Source organism: Patella vulgata, chromosome 6 (genome assembly GCF_932274485.2).
Source record: "Patella vulgata chromosome 6, xgPatVulg1.2, whole genome shotgun sequence".
NCBI lineage: Eukaryota > Metazoa > Mollusca > Gastropoda > Patellidae > Patella > Patella vulgata.
In genome coordinates, this window is record NC_065884.2 from 49,518,417 (window position 1) to 49,536,759 (window position 18,343).

Sequence of the window (18,343 nt, forward strand, 5' to 3'; positions counted from 1 at the left end):
ATTCGTACTGGTATTCGTGTGCTTTGTACTCCTTCTTGTATGGTCTTGATTGATCTAATCTACATGCGCTTTAAACTTTTAAACTTTTTAAAACTGTCGTACTTTATCATACGATTTTTATATGTCGTATTGCGTCGTAAATCTGCCATACTGAACAATACCAAATCGTGTATGGACCAATCGTCGTGTACTGTCTAATGCTAGGTTCCCACTATAACGATTCGTGCTATGATTGAAATCGTGGTTTTAATCAAGGAGTAATCGTGATGATCTTATCAGGTCTTATCATATATTGAGGCCAGTGGTAGCAATCGTGTTGACCGTATTGAAACATATCTGAATATATTTGCACGTAGCAGATCGTGGAATCAATAGGGACAATCCTATTGTTATAATAGGGCCTATATACAGAGTTTATTTAAGTTCTGTAAAATGTTCTGGTTAATGTATTGAAGTCGTTAGCAAGTACCAGTGACAACAAGAACTAGGTTAACAAGGATAAGTCTGATAATCCAAATAATGGTAATCCCATGCGTTAGAAACGTGGCTAGCCGCCCTCCTAGGTGCCCATATAGGTGCACTGTGTTGATTGAAATCCAGGTAGCGTCTGTGAAGCTGACCAATCTGATAATGGAAGCACCTGGTCAATTTCCCGGGGCTCAATACATGACTCACGCACATAACCTCTTTATAAAGAACGTGTGCGGTTGAAGTCACTTCGGATATCATAAAGCGATCCGAAATCGGAAGATCATACCCACAGCCTCCTAGGCTGAGAGGCAGGGCAACAAAAATCATTCGGACATCATTTAGACACTACTTGGATTACACCACCCCGTTAAGTCGTAGGAGAGCCATATGATGTTGAGGGGTATCGTCAGTAAACTTGTCCTACGAAATGGTGGGGTAAAGAGAATGATGTTAATCGTAATCTAGTAAACACAAGCTGGGGAAAGAGAACTTATAGTTAGCTTATGTTTAGCTTATATTTAATGCCACAGCTGTGTATATAGTTTCCTGTATTATGGATCTTATAAAGATATAAAAACATAGTTAACGTAAAAAGTGTTCCACAGTTAATTGATCACAGCGTGAAGTCAAAGAAAGCCCTAGACGATAGTGTCACCCTAGTATCACGGGCCGTAGTATCACATTGTAACCATCGCACGGCAGTGGGGACCTGGCATTAACTTATAAGAGAAGCAATTAGCACGATTTTTGAAATAGTGTGCCATGGTGGACATTCGTACACAATGTTGTGACAGCGGCATTAGGACGATATTTTGCAATATTACAACTCGTGGGCCACTGTGGACATTCGTAGACAAAACATGCAATGGTGTGACACAGATCTTGCGATGGGATCAAATGCACGTCTCAGCAAGGTTATCCATATATTGTGACAGAGTTATAAATCGCTTATATGGAAGCTTCATGTCGATCGTAAATGAATTGACGGAGCATTAGGCCTTGCTTCGAAGAACAACAAAAAGATTAGTAGCCGTTAGGGACCATTTCCCGGTTTAAAGGGACAATCCCGATAATATCTTGGAGAATAAAACTGCTTAATTTTGAGTTAAAATCCTTTAAAACCCTCTACCTAAGGGCCGAGCAACTAACACAATATTTGTGATACGTTTTCAAACAACTTAAACCCATCAGTCTTTATCTGGAAATGGAGACCTGTGTTCTAAGCTGTATTATACGGTGTCTGGATAAAACCAGACTTTTATTTTATAAAAATAATGTGTAGGTGAAATTTACCTTTCGTTATCAAGTACAGCCGATGGATCATTCCCTGTATAGACCTCTAAATGAATAGGAATCGATTATCAGGTCACCCAACAAAGAAATTGAACCGAAATCTTAAAAGGGTTACGTGTCCGGATAAGCAGTTTTGACGTTTATGACCAAACGACTCAATATTTTGGGCTGATATTTTGAGACAAGGTAAATACATCATTCCTCTATATTTTGGAGTTTAAATTTCATACATACTCGGACTTTTATTTTTGAGACTGTTAAAATCGGGATACTCCCTTTAAATATATAACCATCTAAATGGACTGCACCAAGTATATCTAATACTCCTGACAACTGAAACGACGAATGGTTGTGATTGCGGACATTAAATGATGTTTTTGGTAAGTTATACACCTACAAGTGTTATACTGCATTTACACCAAAAGGTATACTTCTTTATAGGGAAACATTAACAAATAAATGTCAATATGTCAATATACGTTGCATATTATCATACATAATAAAAATAAGTATATGTATTTACAAAGTAAAATATTTAATCCATTGATGCTTTTATTTGCTGTAATTTAATCGTATAATAATGGTATAGAAAAGAATTTACATGAAATCCGGTTCAGTTATTTACAGAATATACAAAGCATTAAAATATAAACTAAAATATATTAGATTTAATTTTTAAAAAAATGTTTTGATATTTACAAACGTATATTCCCATTGTTTTCAAAGCGGGAATAATATAAACATATGATAGGTTATTCAACATATGTCATAGAAAAACTGTCCATACATATGATAACAGGCAGGCAACATAAATCCATACAGGAATAATTTAGTCTCCTGGGGAACGCTTACAATTTCAAAGTACCGAACTATATAAACATAACTAGGATAAACCGTCCCCTCGATTCCAACTTTCGGTAGGAACAGATCGACTCCGACATGCCCCACGTCGAGATAAGTCCAGAAGAGTCACGTTGTAAGTGTTAGGTACTTATAATTCATCATTTAGTAACAGATTGTATTAGCCATTCTCAAACAAGACCAAATGCAAAATTCTTGTGTCAAATCTTTAGATACGAGCATTTTGTGTATTCACTGTTGATGAGTATTAAATATATGGTAAATAACATTCATGTAAGTGTAAGATATTTAATGAATCTTCTAATCAATTAAAAAAATAGTCCATTACAAACTATACTATACTTGCCACATTCAAAGATGATCAATCTCAAAACATTAATACCACAATTTTATACACTTGACCCTGTTTATGAACACCAAATGTATTGAAATGAATAAATACTGTATCCAATATATCCTCGCATATGACAAAACGGTAAAATAATAATAACACATTATTAATTATAAATAGCCATATAAGTGAAAGCTGTACTAAATTTATAGAAAATAAAATGTAAACCTAAGACATGTAATTCAGGCTTAAATCAATAAAGAGCAATTAGCCTAATAAAAGATTTATTTCCAAATCAAGACCCATTGCAAAATAATAGACTGATATTTTCTTCCCGAAGAGCAATTTTGTGGTAATGTGTTATTAGCATATCAAAGTTGTGGTAAACAGTTCTTGCGATTTTGTTTTAATACCAGATGCTAGTTATAAGAAACGATACCAGTACTACCAATCCGTAGTTTAGTTGACTTGACCCACCGGCTGAAACGATACAAATACATCAAGATTAAAGAGCTGTGAGTACTCACAATGTTACTTTAATCAAAGATTTTACGTTTATATACCAAACTTCATCTATACATGTGTATGTTGATTGTTAAATATATCACCAACATTTTACAGTTAAAGATATTACTGATATTTATTACTACCCAACCCTTATGGCTTCCCATCCCTTGGTGGTTTCTAAATGGTTATCTCTTAAAGTAACTTGTATTCCATATAATTGTGTTATGTGTTATTTCTGATATTCCCAGCCAAAAATTAGTATTTCCAGATATGATTGATAGTTCCAGTTAATGATTGCCAGTTAAAGATTGAAATTTACCAGTTAAACATTTCACTAACATTTTCTAGTTAAGACTGATATTTTTCAATTAGACAATACAAAGATATGTTTCAGTTAAAGACTGACATTTTTTACTTTGACGACTGATATTTTTTTACTTTAAAACACTTGATATTTTTCACTTTGAAGACTGGCATTTTTTCACTTTCAGACAAAAGACTGATATTTTTCACTTTAAGACTCATATTTTTCACTTTAAGACTCATATTTTTCACTTAAACATACATTATGTAAGAGCTAAATCTGCCTATGGCAGGTCTTTTTGTAGACCTGGCCTGAAATGTTATATAAACTGTAAATTAAGGCCCCGTCCCACTGCACTTACGGATGCAAAGAGGATGTAAAACGGGAAAAACAACTTGCCCTCCGTTTGATAACGCCATGCATCCGTTGTGTACTCATTGCATACGTGTTTCATACGCTCTATCCATCGAGCATCCGTTCACTTTGATTTCATTCGCGCAAAAAGTTTTGAGCTGCACAAAACTTTTATAAAGGATGAACTTTCTGCCGTGTACGATGTAAATGCGCGACATATACGAGCACCAAACGTTCTATGTCCGTTATCGTCCATTAAACGGCCACTGTATCCTCTCTGCATCCTCATAACTCGCAGCTGAAAACGGAAAGAGGAGGAAAGATAAGGTACATGGAACGTCTATACATCGTTAGTAGCACGGAAATAGAAAGGATGTAAGCGTATGCATCTCGTATATAATGTTTTCAAAACGGACAAAGCGTTTGTATCTGGGATGTATCTGGTATATTGAAGGATGTCTGGAGTTGGCCTAGAGTATGTAGAAGCCCTTCGGAGCTGTCATCCACTTCCATCCGCTTTCATCAGCTAGGCTTCCGATGAACATCCATTTAACATCCCCGCTACATACTTCCCACGTTCGTTCTTTTCCCTTCAATTTTTCCATTTCTGGAGCGGATGAAAACGGATGGAGCCACCCCCGAAAGTTTGCTCGTCCGCTGTGTCCTGTTTGCATACGTTTTGTGTCCATCGCCCACTGGGACCGGGCCTTTAGACATTAATTAACTTATCCAAACAATAATCAATTCTCGATGCCATCTTATGTGTCGGATTTTCACTGGATTAGAATCCGATCTGCTGCTCAATGCTCTTTGATGATTAAATCCAAAAATGGATAATTGAGACTATGTTTTTATCGTACCGACTTTAGTAATGATGATGGAGGCGAGCCTTAAAAATCAAAAGCTAATATCTGGGTTCAGAGTGGACAGTTTGACTGAAATTTTTAACATATTCTATTTACGTTATCTATTTTTTAACTATTGTAACGAGAACAGTCAACTCTTTATCTAATCTCCCATAATGCCTCTTTAAAGACAAAATACTGATATTTTCGGTTAATGATTGATATTTTCAGCAATGGCTGATATTTCCAGCTAAATATAGCACTGACATAAAGATATCTGTGGGCATGAATTTAGTTTTAATGTATAAGGAGTAAAATGTCAACATTTTGTTTATCTTGTCCATGTTTAAAAGGGGGGGTTGGATGGCCGAATGGTTAGCACGTGCGCCCTATCATAAAGCCTGTCATTGAGTCAACTGGCGTGGTTTCGAATCCCCGGTTGTACGTGACAAGGAGTAGGGTCGCCTGTCTAACCTCGTGGGTTTTCTCCGGGTCCTCCGGTTTCCTCCCACTGCTAAAGACCCCTACGCGCAAGCGAATTATTGAAATAAAATTAAACCATATGTTAGTCCCGAAATGACCTAGTTTGTGTCGAGTGGACGTTAAATCACATTTCTCTCTCTCTCTCCATGTTTAAAACATTTCATTTGAAATAAAGTCATCTAGGAATAGACTTAGTTTTAATGTGAAATTTGACTTACTTGGGTTTTGGACTGAAAAAGAAAAAAGAGAAAACAAAAAATTATACGTCTTCAAAGTACGTGTTTCTTATACGTCACTGCCTTATTTTGTAGTGCAGTGTTAATATTAAATTGTACATGATTTTCGAAATCGATTTTGCTTCTTTTGTCTTTCGTAATTTGAAATTCTACTCTTATCAAACATAAGCTATTTTGATAGAAATAATTGCAAGACATTGAATATTTTTGTTTTGAAGTCGGGTTTTATTTGTAATTTGAAATTACATTTACTGTTTTTATCTGTTTTTTCTGAAAAAGAAAAAAAAACGAATAATAAAATAAAATATACGCTATTGTTCAGTACACATTAATAATAAATTGTAAATTCATGTGTGTTTCTTTCATTTTCATATTTAAAATCAAACATAAGCTGTTTTGGTGCAGAAATAATTGCAAGACTTTGAATAGTTTCTTTGTTTAGAAATCGGAGTTTGTTTGTTTTTATTTGCGTTAAGAATTTGGAATTCCACTTACTGTTGTTATCCGTTTGTTCTGAAAAAAGAAGACAGAAATACAAATTAAACATCTCCCAAGTACACGTTTTGTTAATAAACAACAATGAACTTGCTATACGAATACATTTAATTGGTAACAATGGGCTTCTATTAACGCACGTACACATAAAGCTAGAGCTTCTACCGATTGACGCCCATCTGTCATTCAATACAGAACCGAATTATGATTATATTGAATCAGATAAAAAAAAATCTTTTTATTACAAATTGCTTTTTAGAAACAATGCAAAGAACTAACTAACACCGGGTTCAATATTATAAATTGATTTACCTGTATGTTCTGTATATACTTTATCTACAAAACATAAGACAAACAATATATTGTTGTAGTATTTTGTGATAAGTAACAGAGTCAGTTATAGGAAAATGCCAAACCCTGTTATTGTTATCGAATCAAAGTTTAAAGTAAGTGTTAATGGGGGTTGCCTGTTAATGCAATAAAATATGGCATTAAGTAGTTGTTTTGATTAATTATGATAATATTATCCCCTTGCCAGTTAACAGACAATCATTAAAGATGTAATATGTCTGCGCAAGTCTGCCTTTAACAATACTAATTGTCCAATATATCTTCCGTTACCAATAAAAAACAAAAATGGATTCTATAAAATTGAGTTTTCACGCGCTTCATTTCGAAAAAAAGTAGGCATTCAAGATTGAGTAAGTGGTAGAGTATTTTAACCCATTGAAGACCACATACACACAGACCCTATGTTGTATGTTTTATGAATTAATAAAAGAAATGAAATAGGGTTAAACGTCCTTATTTTATGAATAAATAACTATATTGCTTTTTAAAATCATTTCTACAGTATGCGTTAAACTTTCTGATGCACAAAATTCGAATTGCTTACGGTTATACTATGGATAATCCCAATCAATAGGATGTATTTACTACAAAGATTATCGATCAAATTATCGATTATCAATAATGACATAATCATTTTCAGACAGCTAAATTCAACTTACGGATTGTGCAAACTCCTGTTACTTGTTTCTGTATATTACCAACTTTTGTCAAGTACTGAGTTTTCATTGGTACTATATCAGGACACATATCTTTTTGAATTACGTCATGAATACAATCTATGGAAGCTGCGTAATAACTGAAAAAAAGAGATACAAAATACGGACCACATTTTTACGTACGAAACAAAATCGTAACTTTAATTACAAACCGGCCTAAATTGAATAACATATATTAGACTTGACAGAAAGCATATTATTAGTCGGTTCGGATTTTTAAGATATACATGAACTGATAAATTTACTGTACCCATTAATATGAATCATTTCTATTATCGTCTTGGTGTACCATGTCAAAAATCGTGTTATTTATGCTAACAATGTAAATATATTCGAGTTCCATAATAACAATATTTTAATTAAATTTATGTTTAGTCTACAGACATACCGAAATGCATGGAATATATTCGAGTTCCAAAATAATATTTTAATTAATTTATTTATGTTTGGTCTACAAGCAGACCTAAATGTATAACATTGGAAGACTAAACACATCTATAAGGTTGACTGCTTACCGACTTTTCGAATGACACGATAAAGATAAATATGAATAAACCTTTCTAATTGTCAGTTATAATTTAAAACAAATACATGCAAACATTACACGGATTATGGTAATTAATAGTTGCAAAAGTAAATGGTATATCCATAGCATCCATTTGCAAATATAGATTATAAATGCATTACCGTAGTTATTTCTTTTATCTTTTAATTGAAGTTGGAGAACGACCAAAAACCTTTTAGTACTGTTTATCTTTGGTTCAAATGGTACATAATGGATAATGTCCAATGACGACCATAATAAATAATAGAGTTAATGGGGATCCCTAAAAATTGACCTTTGGTCATATTTTTAATCCAATTAACACATTGTCACAAAACATTAATGACAAGAACATCACTAATTCTTTTTTTAAAACATCAGTATAATATATTCGTACACCAAACAAAAGTTATCAGCATTATACATTTCAATCATAATCCTAGACAGGAGAGAGAGTAGGGGATAAGTGTTATTAAAGTCACCTAATGAAACTGACGAAGAAACAAATGACAAAATGAAATGAAGTTCACATTCATCGATTTATTCTAAATGATCGTTAGACTAAGTAAGGCACAGACTGACCATTATAAGGGTAAAATGATACCCGGGGTCAAACAGCAAAGTTACCACAGCATCACAACCAAGTCAGTAACGGGTAAATCCTCCTCTGTTTGCCAAACAAACATTGATCCGACGTGGCATACTCCTAATGAGACGTCTAAGGTCATTTTGGTCCAGATTGTCCCATTCCTGTTGCAACGCAGCAGCAAGTTCTTGGACATTGGCAGGACGTTGTTGACGTTGACGTAACCTCTGTCCAAGCATGTCCCAGACATGCTCGATGGGGGAGAGGTCGGGACTCAGTGCTGGCCAAGGTAATGTGGTGATGTTCTGTTGTTGGAGGTAACCTGTAACGATCCTGGCCCTGTGACATCTTGCGTTGTCATCCTGGAAGATGAAACGGCGGCCATGACGTCGTGCGAACGGCACAACATGGACTGCCAAGATGTTGTCCCGGTAGTACTGGCCTGTAACACGCCCTGCAACAACATGTAAAGCCGTTCTTCCAGCAACAGTGATGCCTCCCCACACCATAACAGAACCACCCCCAAATCGATCATGTCTGATGACGTTAACGTCTTGGAAGCGCTCGTTTCGACGACGCCACACCCTCCTACGTCTGTCCAAAAAATCAACAGTGAACCTTGACTCATCTGAAAACATCACATTGCTCCAGCGTCGATTATCCCACCAACGACGTCTTGCCTGAATGTGATGATCTCTCAAACAAGGGATCACGCGAGGACGTCGGGCGCGAAGGTGACCCCTATGCAGTCGATTCCGAATCGTCTGGCCACTCACTCTCACACCAGTGTCTGTTTGAAGACGAGCGCTGATCTGATTTGCTGTGATGACACGATTTCTCAAGGCCAAGGTACGGATAAATCGATCCTGGGCTTGAGTTGTCGCCCTTGGTCGACCTGAACGTGGTCTGTCCTGTACAGATTGTGTATCACGGTATCTGAACCATAGCCTGCTTATGACAGACTGAGAAACATTCATCGTCCGCGCCACAACCGCCTGTGTTGTGCCGATCTGTAGCATGCCACGGGCACGTAACCTTTCATTTTGGGTAAGCCGACGCATATCAAAATTTGTTTTCTGGTCACTAAAACAATTAAACTGATGTTTCCACCCTGGAATTCAATGCCACAATGACTGTAACATTCAAAGTCAGAGTCGTGCAAATCTTGGGTTGGACCCCCATGATGATCCCAAGCATCACCTGCATTCCATGCGGTAGCTATTGGTGCGTTTGGGCGTCACATGTAACTGGAAATGTTTCTTCTGTAAGGTTCTATAGTGACTTTTTTCGTAGTCATTTGCATATTTTAGTATTATGCCCCCAAAATCAAATATCCCCTACTTTTTTTGAATAGTATATATTTAACTTTAGAGGTTTCCGCTGAATAATAATCGGGAAATATTTTCTTAATAGGGCAGACAAAGAAACAATTATATTTTCGAATTTTACTTTAAAATCAACTTTTCTTAAATTAAACGTACTACATTATATATTTCGCTTGTACTGGGGGACTAGAAATGAACATAGATAATTCATTTATGAAAAGATATACTGATTTATGTGCAATTCGAGAAATAGATAACGTAATTAAGAGAACTCAAGATATCCGAATGAAGAAAATTGATCTACAAGTACAAACACTGAGAGCATGTTACTTTCCATTATTTATGATTTTAACTACAACTTGAAATAAAAATAATACTTCAAGCGATTCGTAATAATTCAAGAATAAACTTGGTTAATGTTTTCTTTTATGGTGCACAATATCTAAGAAATGAAATGAATTGGGTTTAACGTCCTACTGTTCTGCTCCGACTGAGCTAATCAATATCTAATATAAGATGAATAACAAAATATAACACAAATTAATGAGTCTTTTAACTAATTGATTTCTGAAACAAATGAAAACACTATTCAAAAAAAGTAGGGGATATTTGATTTTTAAGTGTTATTAAAGTCACCTAATGAAACTGACGAAGAAACAAATGACAAAATGAAATGAAGTTCACATTCATCGATTTATTCCAAATGATCGTTAGACTAAGTAAGGCACAGACTGACCATTATAAGGATAAAATGATACCCGGGGTCAAACAGCAAAGTTACCACAGCATCACAACCAAGTCAGTAACGGGTAAATCCTCCTCTGTTTGCCAAACAAGCATTGATCCGACGTGGCATACTCCTAATGAGACGTCTAAGGTCATTTTGGTCCAGATTGTCCCATTCCTGTTGCAACGCAGCAGCAACTTCTTGGACATTGGCAGGACGTTGTTGACGTTGACGTAACCTCTGTCCAAGCATGTCCCAGACATGCTCGATGGGGGAGAGGTCGGGACTCAGTGCTGGCCAAGGTAATGTGGTGATGTTCTGTTGTTGGAGGTAACCTGTAACGATCCTGGCCCTGTGACATCTTGCGTTGTCATCCTGGAAGATGAAACGGCGGCCATGACGTCGTGTGAACGGCACAACATGGACTGCCAAGATGTTGTCCCGGTAGTACTGGCCTGTAACACGCCCTGCAACAACATGTAAAGCCGTTCTTCCAGCAACAGTGATGCCTCCCCACACCATAACAGAACCACCCCCAAATCGATCATGTCTGATGACGTTAACGTCTTGGAAGCGCTCGTTTCGACAACGCCACACCCTCCTACGTCTGTCCAAAAAATCAACAGTGAACCTTGACTCATCTGAAAACATCACATTGCTCCAGCGTCGATTATCCCAGTGTTGACGATCCCTACACCAACGACGTCTTGCCTGAATGTGATGATCTCTCAAACAAGGGATCACGCGAGGACGTCGGGCGCGAAGGTGACCCCTATGCAGTCGATTCCGAATCGTCTGGCCACTCACTCTCACACCAGTGTCTGTTTGAAGACGAGCGCTGATCTGATTTGCTGTGATGACACGATTTCTCAAGGCCAAGGTACGGATAAATCGATCCTGGGCTTGAGTTGTCGCCCTTGGTCGACCTGAGCGTGGTCTGTCCTATACAGATTGTGTATCACGGTATCTGGACCATAGCCTGCTTATGACAGACTGAGAAACATTCATCGTCCGCGCCACAACCGCCTGTGTTGTGCCGATCTGTAGCATGCCAAGGGCACGTAACCTTTCATTTTGGGTAAGCCGACGCATATCAAAATTTGTTTTCTGGTCACTAAAACAATTAAACTGATGTTTCCACCCTGGAATTCAATGCCACAATGACTGTAACATTCAACGGCAGAGTCGTGCAAATCTTGGGTTGGACCCCCATGATGATCCCAAGCATCACCTGCATTCCATGCGGTAGCTATTGGTGCGTTTGGGCGTCACATGTAACTGGAAATGTTTCTTCTGTTAGGTTCTATAGTGACTTTTTTCGTAGTCATTTGCATATTTTAGTATTATGCCCCCAAAATCAAATATCCCCTTCTTTTTTTGAATAGTATACTTATTTTGAATCTAGAAACCGGAACGGACTTCTGGCTGAAAAAAGGTTATTCTATTCGAAAGATAATGTATGATAACAAAATCTAAAAAAAGTTTTCTATTTATACTTTTATCGTGATTTTTTTTTTCTTTTTCTTGAAAAATATGTGTTTCCGCCAATTCTTTTTTCGCATTAATACTGCCAATGGATTTATTCTTTTACATCATTTACCAATTTGTACACGCGTCTAGATTTTCCACAAGCGTGTATTTTTTCGCATGCGTTAGCCATGACAATTTAATAAACTGAATGAATGTTTTGACAATGTATTTAAATGGTTACATACCCACACCAGAAGGTACTGTTGGTCATCTGTAAGGGATCACTCATTGTATAGTTTTCATTCATTTGACACATGATGATCTGTTGGCAGTTGTGAATTTTAGGATCACTGGCGACTGTAATAGAAATGAAAGGGAGTTTAACGCCATGCTGTCGACTGTAATAGAACATAATATTTCACAATATTATAAAATATAATCCTTAGTTAATAAAACAAAGCATAAAATAAAATATACATTAATATAATGATATTGTGCAGACCTGGGATTATGCTAAGAGGCACGCTGTGTTACATCGAAACGGTAAAGTTATGTCCACGCTTACTGAATTAGATGTAAACTAGGGCATACTAAAGCAGGGGACTAAAGCAATAACTGTGGGAACGACCTTAAGGTAACAACAACTACTACCAAGAATTTGTATTATTATAAATACATGACAATTGCGTTCCGTTTTAATTTTTCATTTTTTGAGTGCGTATATTGTGGTGACTTATAGGAATACGTATTGGATTTTGCCGAGTAGGCTAGTTTAGGGGTTTTAATCATTTGAAATACGTTTGTCTGATATTCGTAGTGGAATAACATACTAATATGTCGTTTTTTGTCTTAGAATAATTTTATAAAATTTTTATGTCCAATACATTTTATAAAGTTCTTATGTCAGAAACATCTTAGTTTTGTCAGAAGTGATGACTAAAAGTTCGTTGTGTAAAAGCCAGGAATAAACAAACGAAACAAAATTGTAATCTTATCTTGATGATATCCTTAAATGACATTTAGATAGTGACGTCACATTCAAAGGAAAGTGTTGTTATGTCTTAATTAATTCGATGTTATGCCTGATATAAATAGTTTTACTTATGGATGTACTATAAATGTATGGTTGTATTCATTATTGATCATTGCTTGATAAAGATACCTGTAAGAGTATTGAAACGTTGCATGTAATAAAGCAAGAAGTAATAAATCCATAAAGTTGTCTTATTATGAATAATCTTGATTAGGTTGATTGGCCGTCCGACAACTTTTATGGATTAACACAATAAGTGATTTTTAACGTTTAACGTTAGGCTACTGTTTCCAATCGAAGCTTTACATGACCGTTTACACGATTTCTATCCATATCTATTATCTTTCAGCTCTCATTTCTGTGTTATAAATTTAACTGGGTTTGTAATAAATGATTAATGATGGGCGAATTCCGCTGGTCAATATCCATTGTTATTGTGACCGTTTGAGAGAAGACTATTGTATGCAATATGTCAAGGATTTTTTCAGTTTATTTCTATGTTACATTGATCCTTTCTTAATTTATAACAATAGCAACCATATTGACAACTCTTTCAATATCCGTGGTACATGCTGTCCCGTGTATCATATTATAATATTATATTAAGTGATTCTAAATTACAGATACCAGTACTTATATAGTCAGGCAAAGTGCGGAAATACGCCCAGCTATGTCACTAAACAATGTTGCTGTAGACAGAAGCTTTTCCGAGAGAAAAAACTTGGATGTTGACCGCAAGCGTTACTAGACATATACTATTATATCGCTGGAAGAGAAAGTTATTATTCACACAGTCTTCGGAAAGGGGGGATAGGAGGCATTAATTCGGAAACGGAAGGTCGCTGAACGCTAAAAAGGGTTTCTCCTCCCGTGGCTCACATGCTTCAAGGCAAATTTTAAAAGAATGCATAAAACAATGAAGCCTCTATCACCTTCACAAGTATTTCGGCAAAGGAGGGGTAATTCTGGAACGGAATTTCGCGGAACGCTGACTATCTATAGGGTTCTTCCTCTCATGACCCCCTTGGTTCCCACTGAATTTGAAACAATGAGCTGGATTAAGAACACAAACTTTCCATAGGTTTTTTTTTTTCAATAGCTCTCTATTATTTCAAGACATCAATAACGCCTCCATGCCCTCACTCCTGTATTTGTTTTTTTTATTTTAAGAAGCATTTCGTTTCTTTTACGATTGGGTTAGTCGTGCGTTTAACAAAGAAAAGGTGCACATAAATGTTTTTCTATTTCCTTCCAGCTTGTTCTGCGATATAAACTGGCTGTGGGCTTCACCTGTTAGTACAAGTCGTCCATTATATAATATATATCCGGGGCAACATCGTACCAATTGACAATTAAGACAGTTATATCTCGGCTATGGCTTGGAGGATTTAATCATAATTTTGGCATACATCTATAGGCGTCTAACTTAAAACAAACATCTAGTAGGTTGATACACCCGATTATTTTTTACCAACTGACCAAATCTGATGCCGATTTTAAAACAGTGTGTACTATACAAACTCTTCATCAGCAAACAAATACACCTATCACAATTTGTTTCATGGGAAACATTCGTACAAACATCACATTATTTTACTGTTTTCTTCCAATGGAACAAATTAAATCGACCATCACGTGATCAATGTACCTATGGTCAACATAGCCACGCCCACAAGGACTGATAACTCTTCCATCGTAAACAAGGTTCAAATAACCCCTAAAAATGCCCTAGAGTGCAAATGATACTACTTTTGTGGTTATTTATTTTTATAGGATTTAGCAACTTCCTGTAATACTGAATATCATAATGTTTTGCATACTCCTCACAGTGTTTCGTTTGATTAGACCCAATCCCACCCAAGCACTGCCGTAATGAAAGCAAATTTCTGATTTCTGAAACCAATGCCTAACTGCGTAACAATGTCATCCAGGTTTAAACAGAGCTCTACATTGTTTACATAACGTTACGTCATGACTCACGAAATTTTTACGTACAATTAACCAGTGCATATCAAAATATTGCAAAAAAAATAATTGCGTGACAAACGAGGCTATCAACGATTACAATGTAAACAATACTGTTTGGAGACGAACACTACTTTAACCGTTTTTAATACCATAAATCACTGTCCAAAGTTTTAGGGAAGACCCCAGATTAAACAAAGGGCTGTCGGGCCATTGCTTCCATGAGGGATGTGCCTGTTTGTTATTTTGATAAGAAAAAATGTATTCGATCAGTGGGTTTGTTTCTCTACCCAAGTCACGTCTGAATCGATCATATAAAATCTATAACATGAACACTTCTTCTATTGTTGAAACTTTTTCCCCTTATCTAATGAAGTCCATTTACAACTTGCAAATCATTGATTCGTGAAGAAAATCGTTTCATAAATTTCAAGTGATTGCTACACATCTATGGTAACGTTTTCGATTACGAAAACAATCAATTAAGAATTATGAATAGATGGTTTGTGTATGTGTGAGCGGGGAGGGGAGCAGTTGTATCATATGCTATAGAACGAATAAGCATACCTGTATCCCTCGCATCATTACCTTTATTACTTTGACGATCTGGTAAGTGTGTGTGGGGGGGGGGGGGGGGGGGGCATCGATGCGACTACAAAGGATCGTTAGGTCTAGATGCTCTACATAATACCACTGCTATATTATTATTATATATATAATATATATTTTTTTTATTTTATTTATGCATTTATCTATCGTAAACAAAGAAGTACTTGTACTTTATTTACTTTAATATATATATATATATATATATATTAAAGTGATATATATTAAAGTAAATAAAGTACAAGTACTTCTTTGTTTACGATAGATAAATGCATAAATAAAATAAAAAAAATCCGTCCAGAATTATATTTCATGTGCCAGTTGGAATGGGATAATGTAATAATATGTCGCTGCTTTATCGAGGTTTTGTGTCAGAAATGTCATTCTGGGTATTTAAGAAGTTTTTCTCAGAAAATTTTGTAAATTTGCTTGTAAATTTTATGTCAGGAAGACTTTTGAGTGTCGGAGTAACTTTAACCTGTTATTTATCGATTTCATACACATAGTTTTCGTGTTATCTGATGTACATTACTGTAGGTGGCATAAGTATATAGATAACTTTAAGTATTTATTGTCTGGTTCTTCACAATACATCGAATGTCAGGTTTAATCATACAGAACCACTGAAGTGTTGCAAAACAAAAATATAACACACTTGATCACCTCCAAATACAACATAAAAGATATATAACAACGTAGTGCTGGAATATATTTGATCATTCTTTAGCGACACCTTCTATTGTCGCATATATAATGAAATTAGATAAGCATGATGGTCCGCAATAATTAGTTGTTTTTCATTTGCAGATAAAAAGACATCGCCATTTTGTAGAATGTGCATGTAAAAAGAAACAAAAAAGAAAACCAAAAAACTCGAAAACCTTGTGAACAAAAACAAAATTAAGCTGGTCGTGTGGGCATGCAGAGGTATCGCCACAATGAACACAACACAACTATGATTTTAAATAAAATTACAGTGATAAAACATTTTAGACATGCTTAAAAATTAGCAGCCTAGCATTATAGACATAGCTTATAGAAAAATATTCTAGCATTTAGACATAGTTTAAAATTAAGATTAAAGCATTTTAGAAATAGCTTAAAAATGAACAGTTTCATGATTATGGTAAAAATATACTTACAGTTTAAACAGTAATCCCGACTAACAGTTGAAATCTTTTTGACGGTAACACCAGTTTCTGTAATACTACATCTATCAAAGGCTTTCTCAACACATGGGAACAATTGATCAATAGTACTTCTGGAATTTAAATGTTACAGAATGTTGTAGTTTGTTTTATTGGACTTTAACTATCATATTTGTTTTTGGTTTTCCAATGAAAGACGTTTCACTGCATAATGCTAATCTTATTTCAGTGTATATAATATCTTACTTATTGCTTACATATGGTAAATTGGAAGCCTCGCTGGTCCAGTGGGTGAGACGCTGGCTCTCTAACCAGTAAGTCTCACGTTCATTCCCGGTGTTGGCCGAGAAAAGATCCTCGGGATTTTCTGGAGAGGTTTCACCTTGTCAGTGGTACAGGACGGAGGGCCTGGCAAGAACAGGATCTAGTCGTTCGGATGGGACGAACAACCGAGTTCCCGTGTACACATTAGCGTATACGTAAAACAATCCTTGACAGTTGGAATTCGGGAAAAAAAGAAGCCCTCTTAATTTAGCCCTGTCGGTACAAAAGACTAGGGCGTTAATTTAAACCCGATTTGCTTCATTCATTTTATTTACAAGTTAAAAAATGCTAATGAATGTAGCTTGAATTTGTATGTTGTTCTATTCTATTGTTACTTTAAGTTTATGATATTTAAGCATAATTTGTAGTGTGTATTGTTTTGTAAATGTTTTGACATTTTATTTGATACTTACGAACACATGGGCGACGATGGTGCATGGCTAGTGGGCTTAACCATCATAGATTTAATCATTTCGTTTGTGCAATTGTCCAGTGCTTTACATGCTACAGCTTGTTCATTTTCTAATAATATAAAACAATAAAACCATGCATTTTACACCACTATATTATCTTAATCATAGTACAGTCATTTAATACGAATAATAAAATATAGAACCCAAGTCCGTAAATACAAAAAGATTGATGAGTGTAAAAGTACATGGAATTCTGCAATATTTTTATTCAGGATGTCTGAATGGGATTGGGGAACAGGCTTAGCCTATGTAAAACCCCTCTCCCTAGATAATATACATACATAGTATTAAAATAAAGGAACAAAATGGGTGAATATACACAGTTAAAATGACAAACACATACATATAAGTGTAAATACATATGTAATGATATGGATGGGAATGTACAAGACATACTAAAGGTTTCATGGTAAGTAATTTAAAATTAATATTGTAAATTAAACAACTAGTAGGCAAGATTAAAATCTGTTTGACATATCAATAAACTTGTGGACTTGGTTAAAAATATTGTTGTTTACATCGATACAGTGGGTTGAGGACCCGAACAGAAGACAGTTAATGTTTTTGAGATCGTATTGTAATTTGTCTATGGTTTCCTTTCGTGCATTTGAATATAAAGAGCATTGCAAGAGGTAGCGACCAGGATCTTCAAAAATGTGACAACAGAGGCATGCGGGGCTGTCAGCAACATGTTTGAGGTATTTGTGCCCCTGTAGGTCAGTACATCGGAGTCTAAGTTTACTATGGGTTATCTGGAGTTTCCGCTGACCGTTATAGTAAAAAGATCGAATTTTTATATCTGATTTGGAGAGATGATCGGAGAATATTTTAAGAGTTCTTGAGTTTCTTACGGGGGGGGGGGGGGGGCTGAGTTTATTCCACTCTCTTATACTGG

The 18,343-nt window shown here is 35.7% G+C and overlaps 1 long non-coding RNA gene across 1 annotated transcript; it reads right to left on the minus strand.

The window, feature by feature from the left end:
* Positions 1–6,180: 6,180 nt before the first annotated feature.
* LOC126825614 (uncharacterized) lies at positions 6,181–16,764 on the minus strand. Its single transcript, XR_007682077.2, has 5 exons — positions 16,646–16,764; positions 12,145–12,256; positions 7,191–7,327; positions 6,493–6,516; positions 6,181–6,198 (listed from the first exon to the last, which is right to left on the minus strand). It is a non-coding gene; the product is annotated as an uncharacterized LOC126825614 (long non-coding RNA).
* Between the last annotated feature and the right edge of the window lie 1,579 nt (positions 16,765–18,343).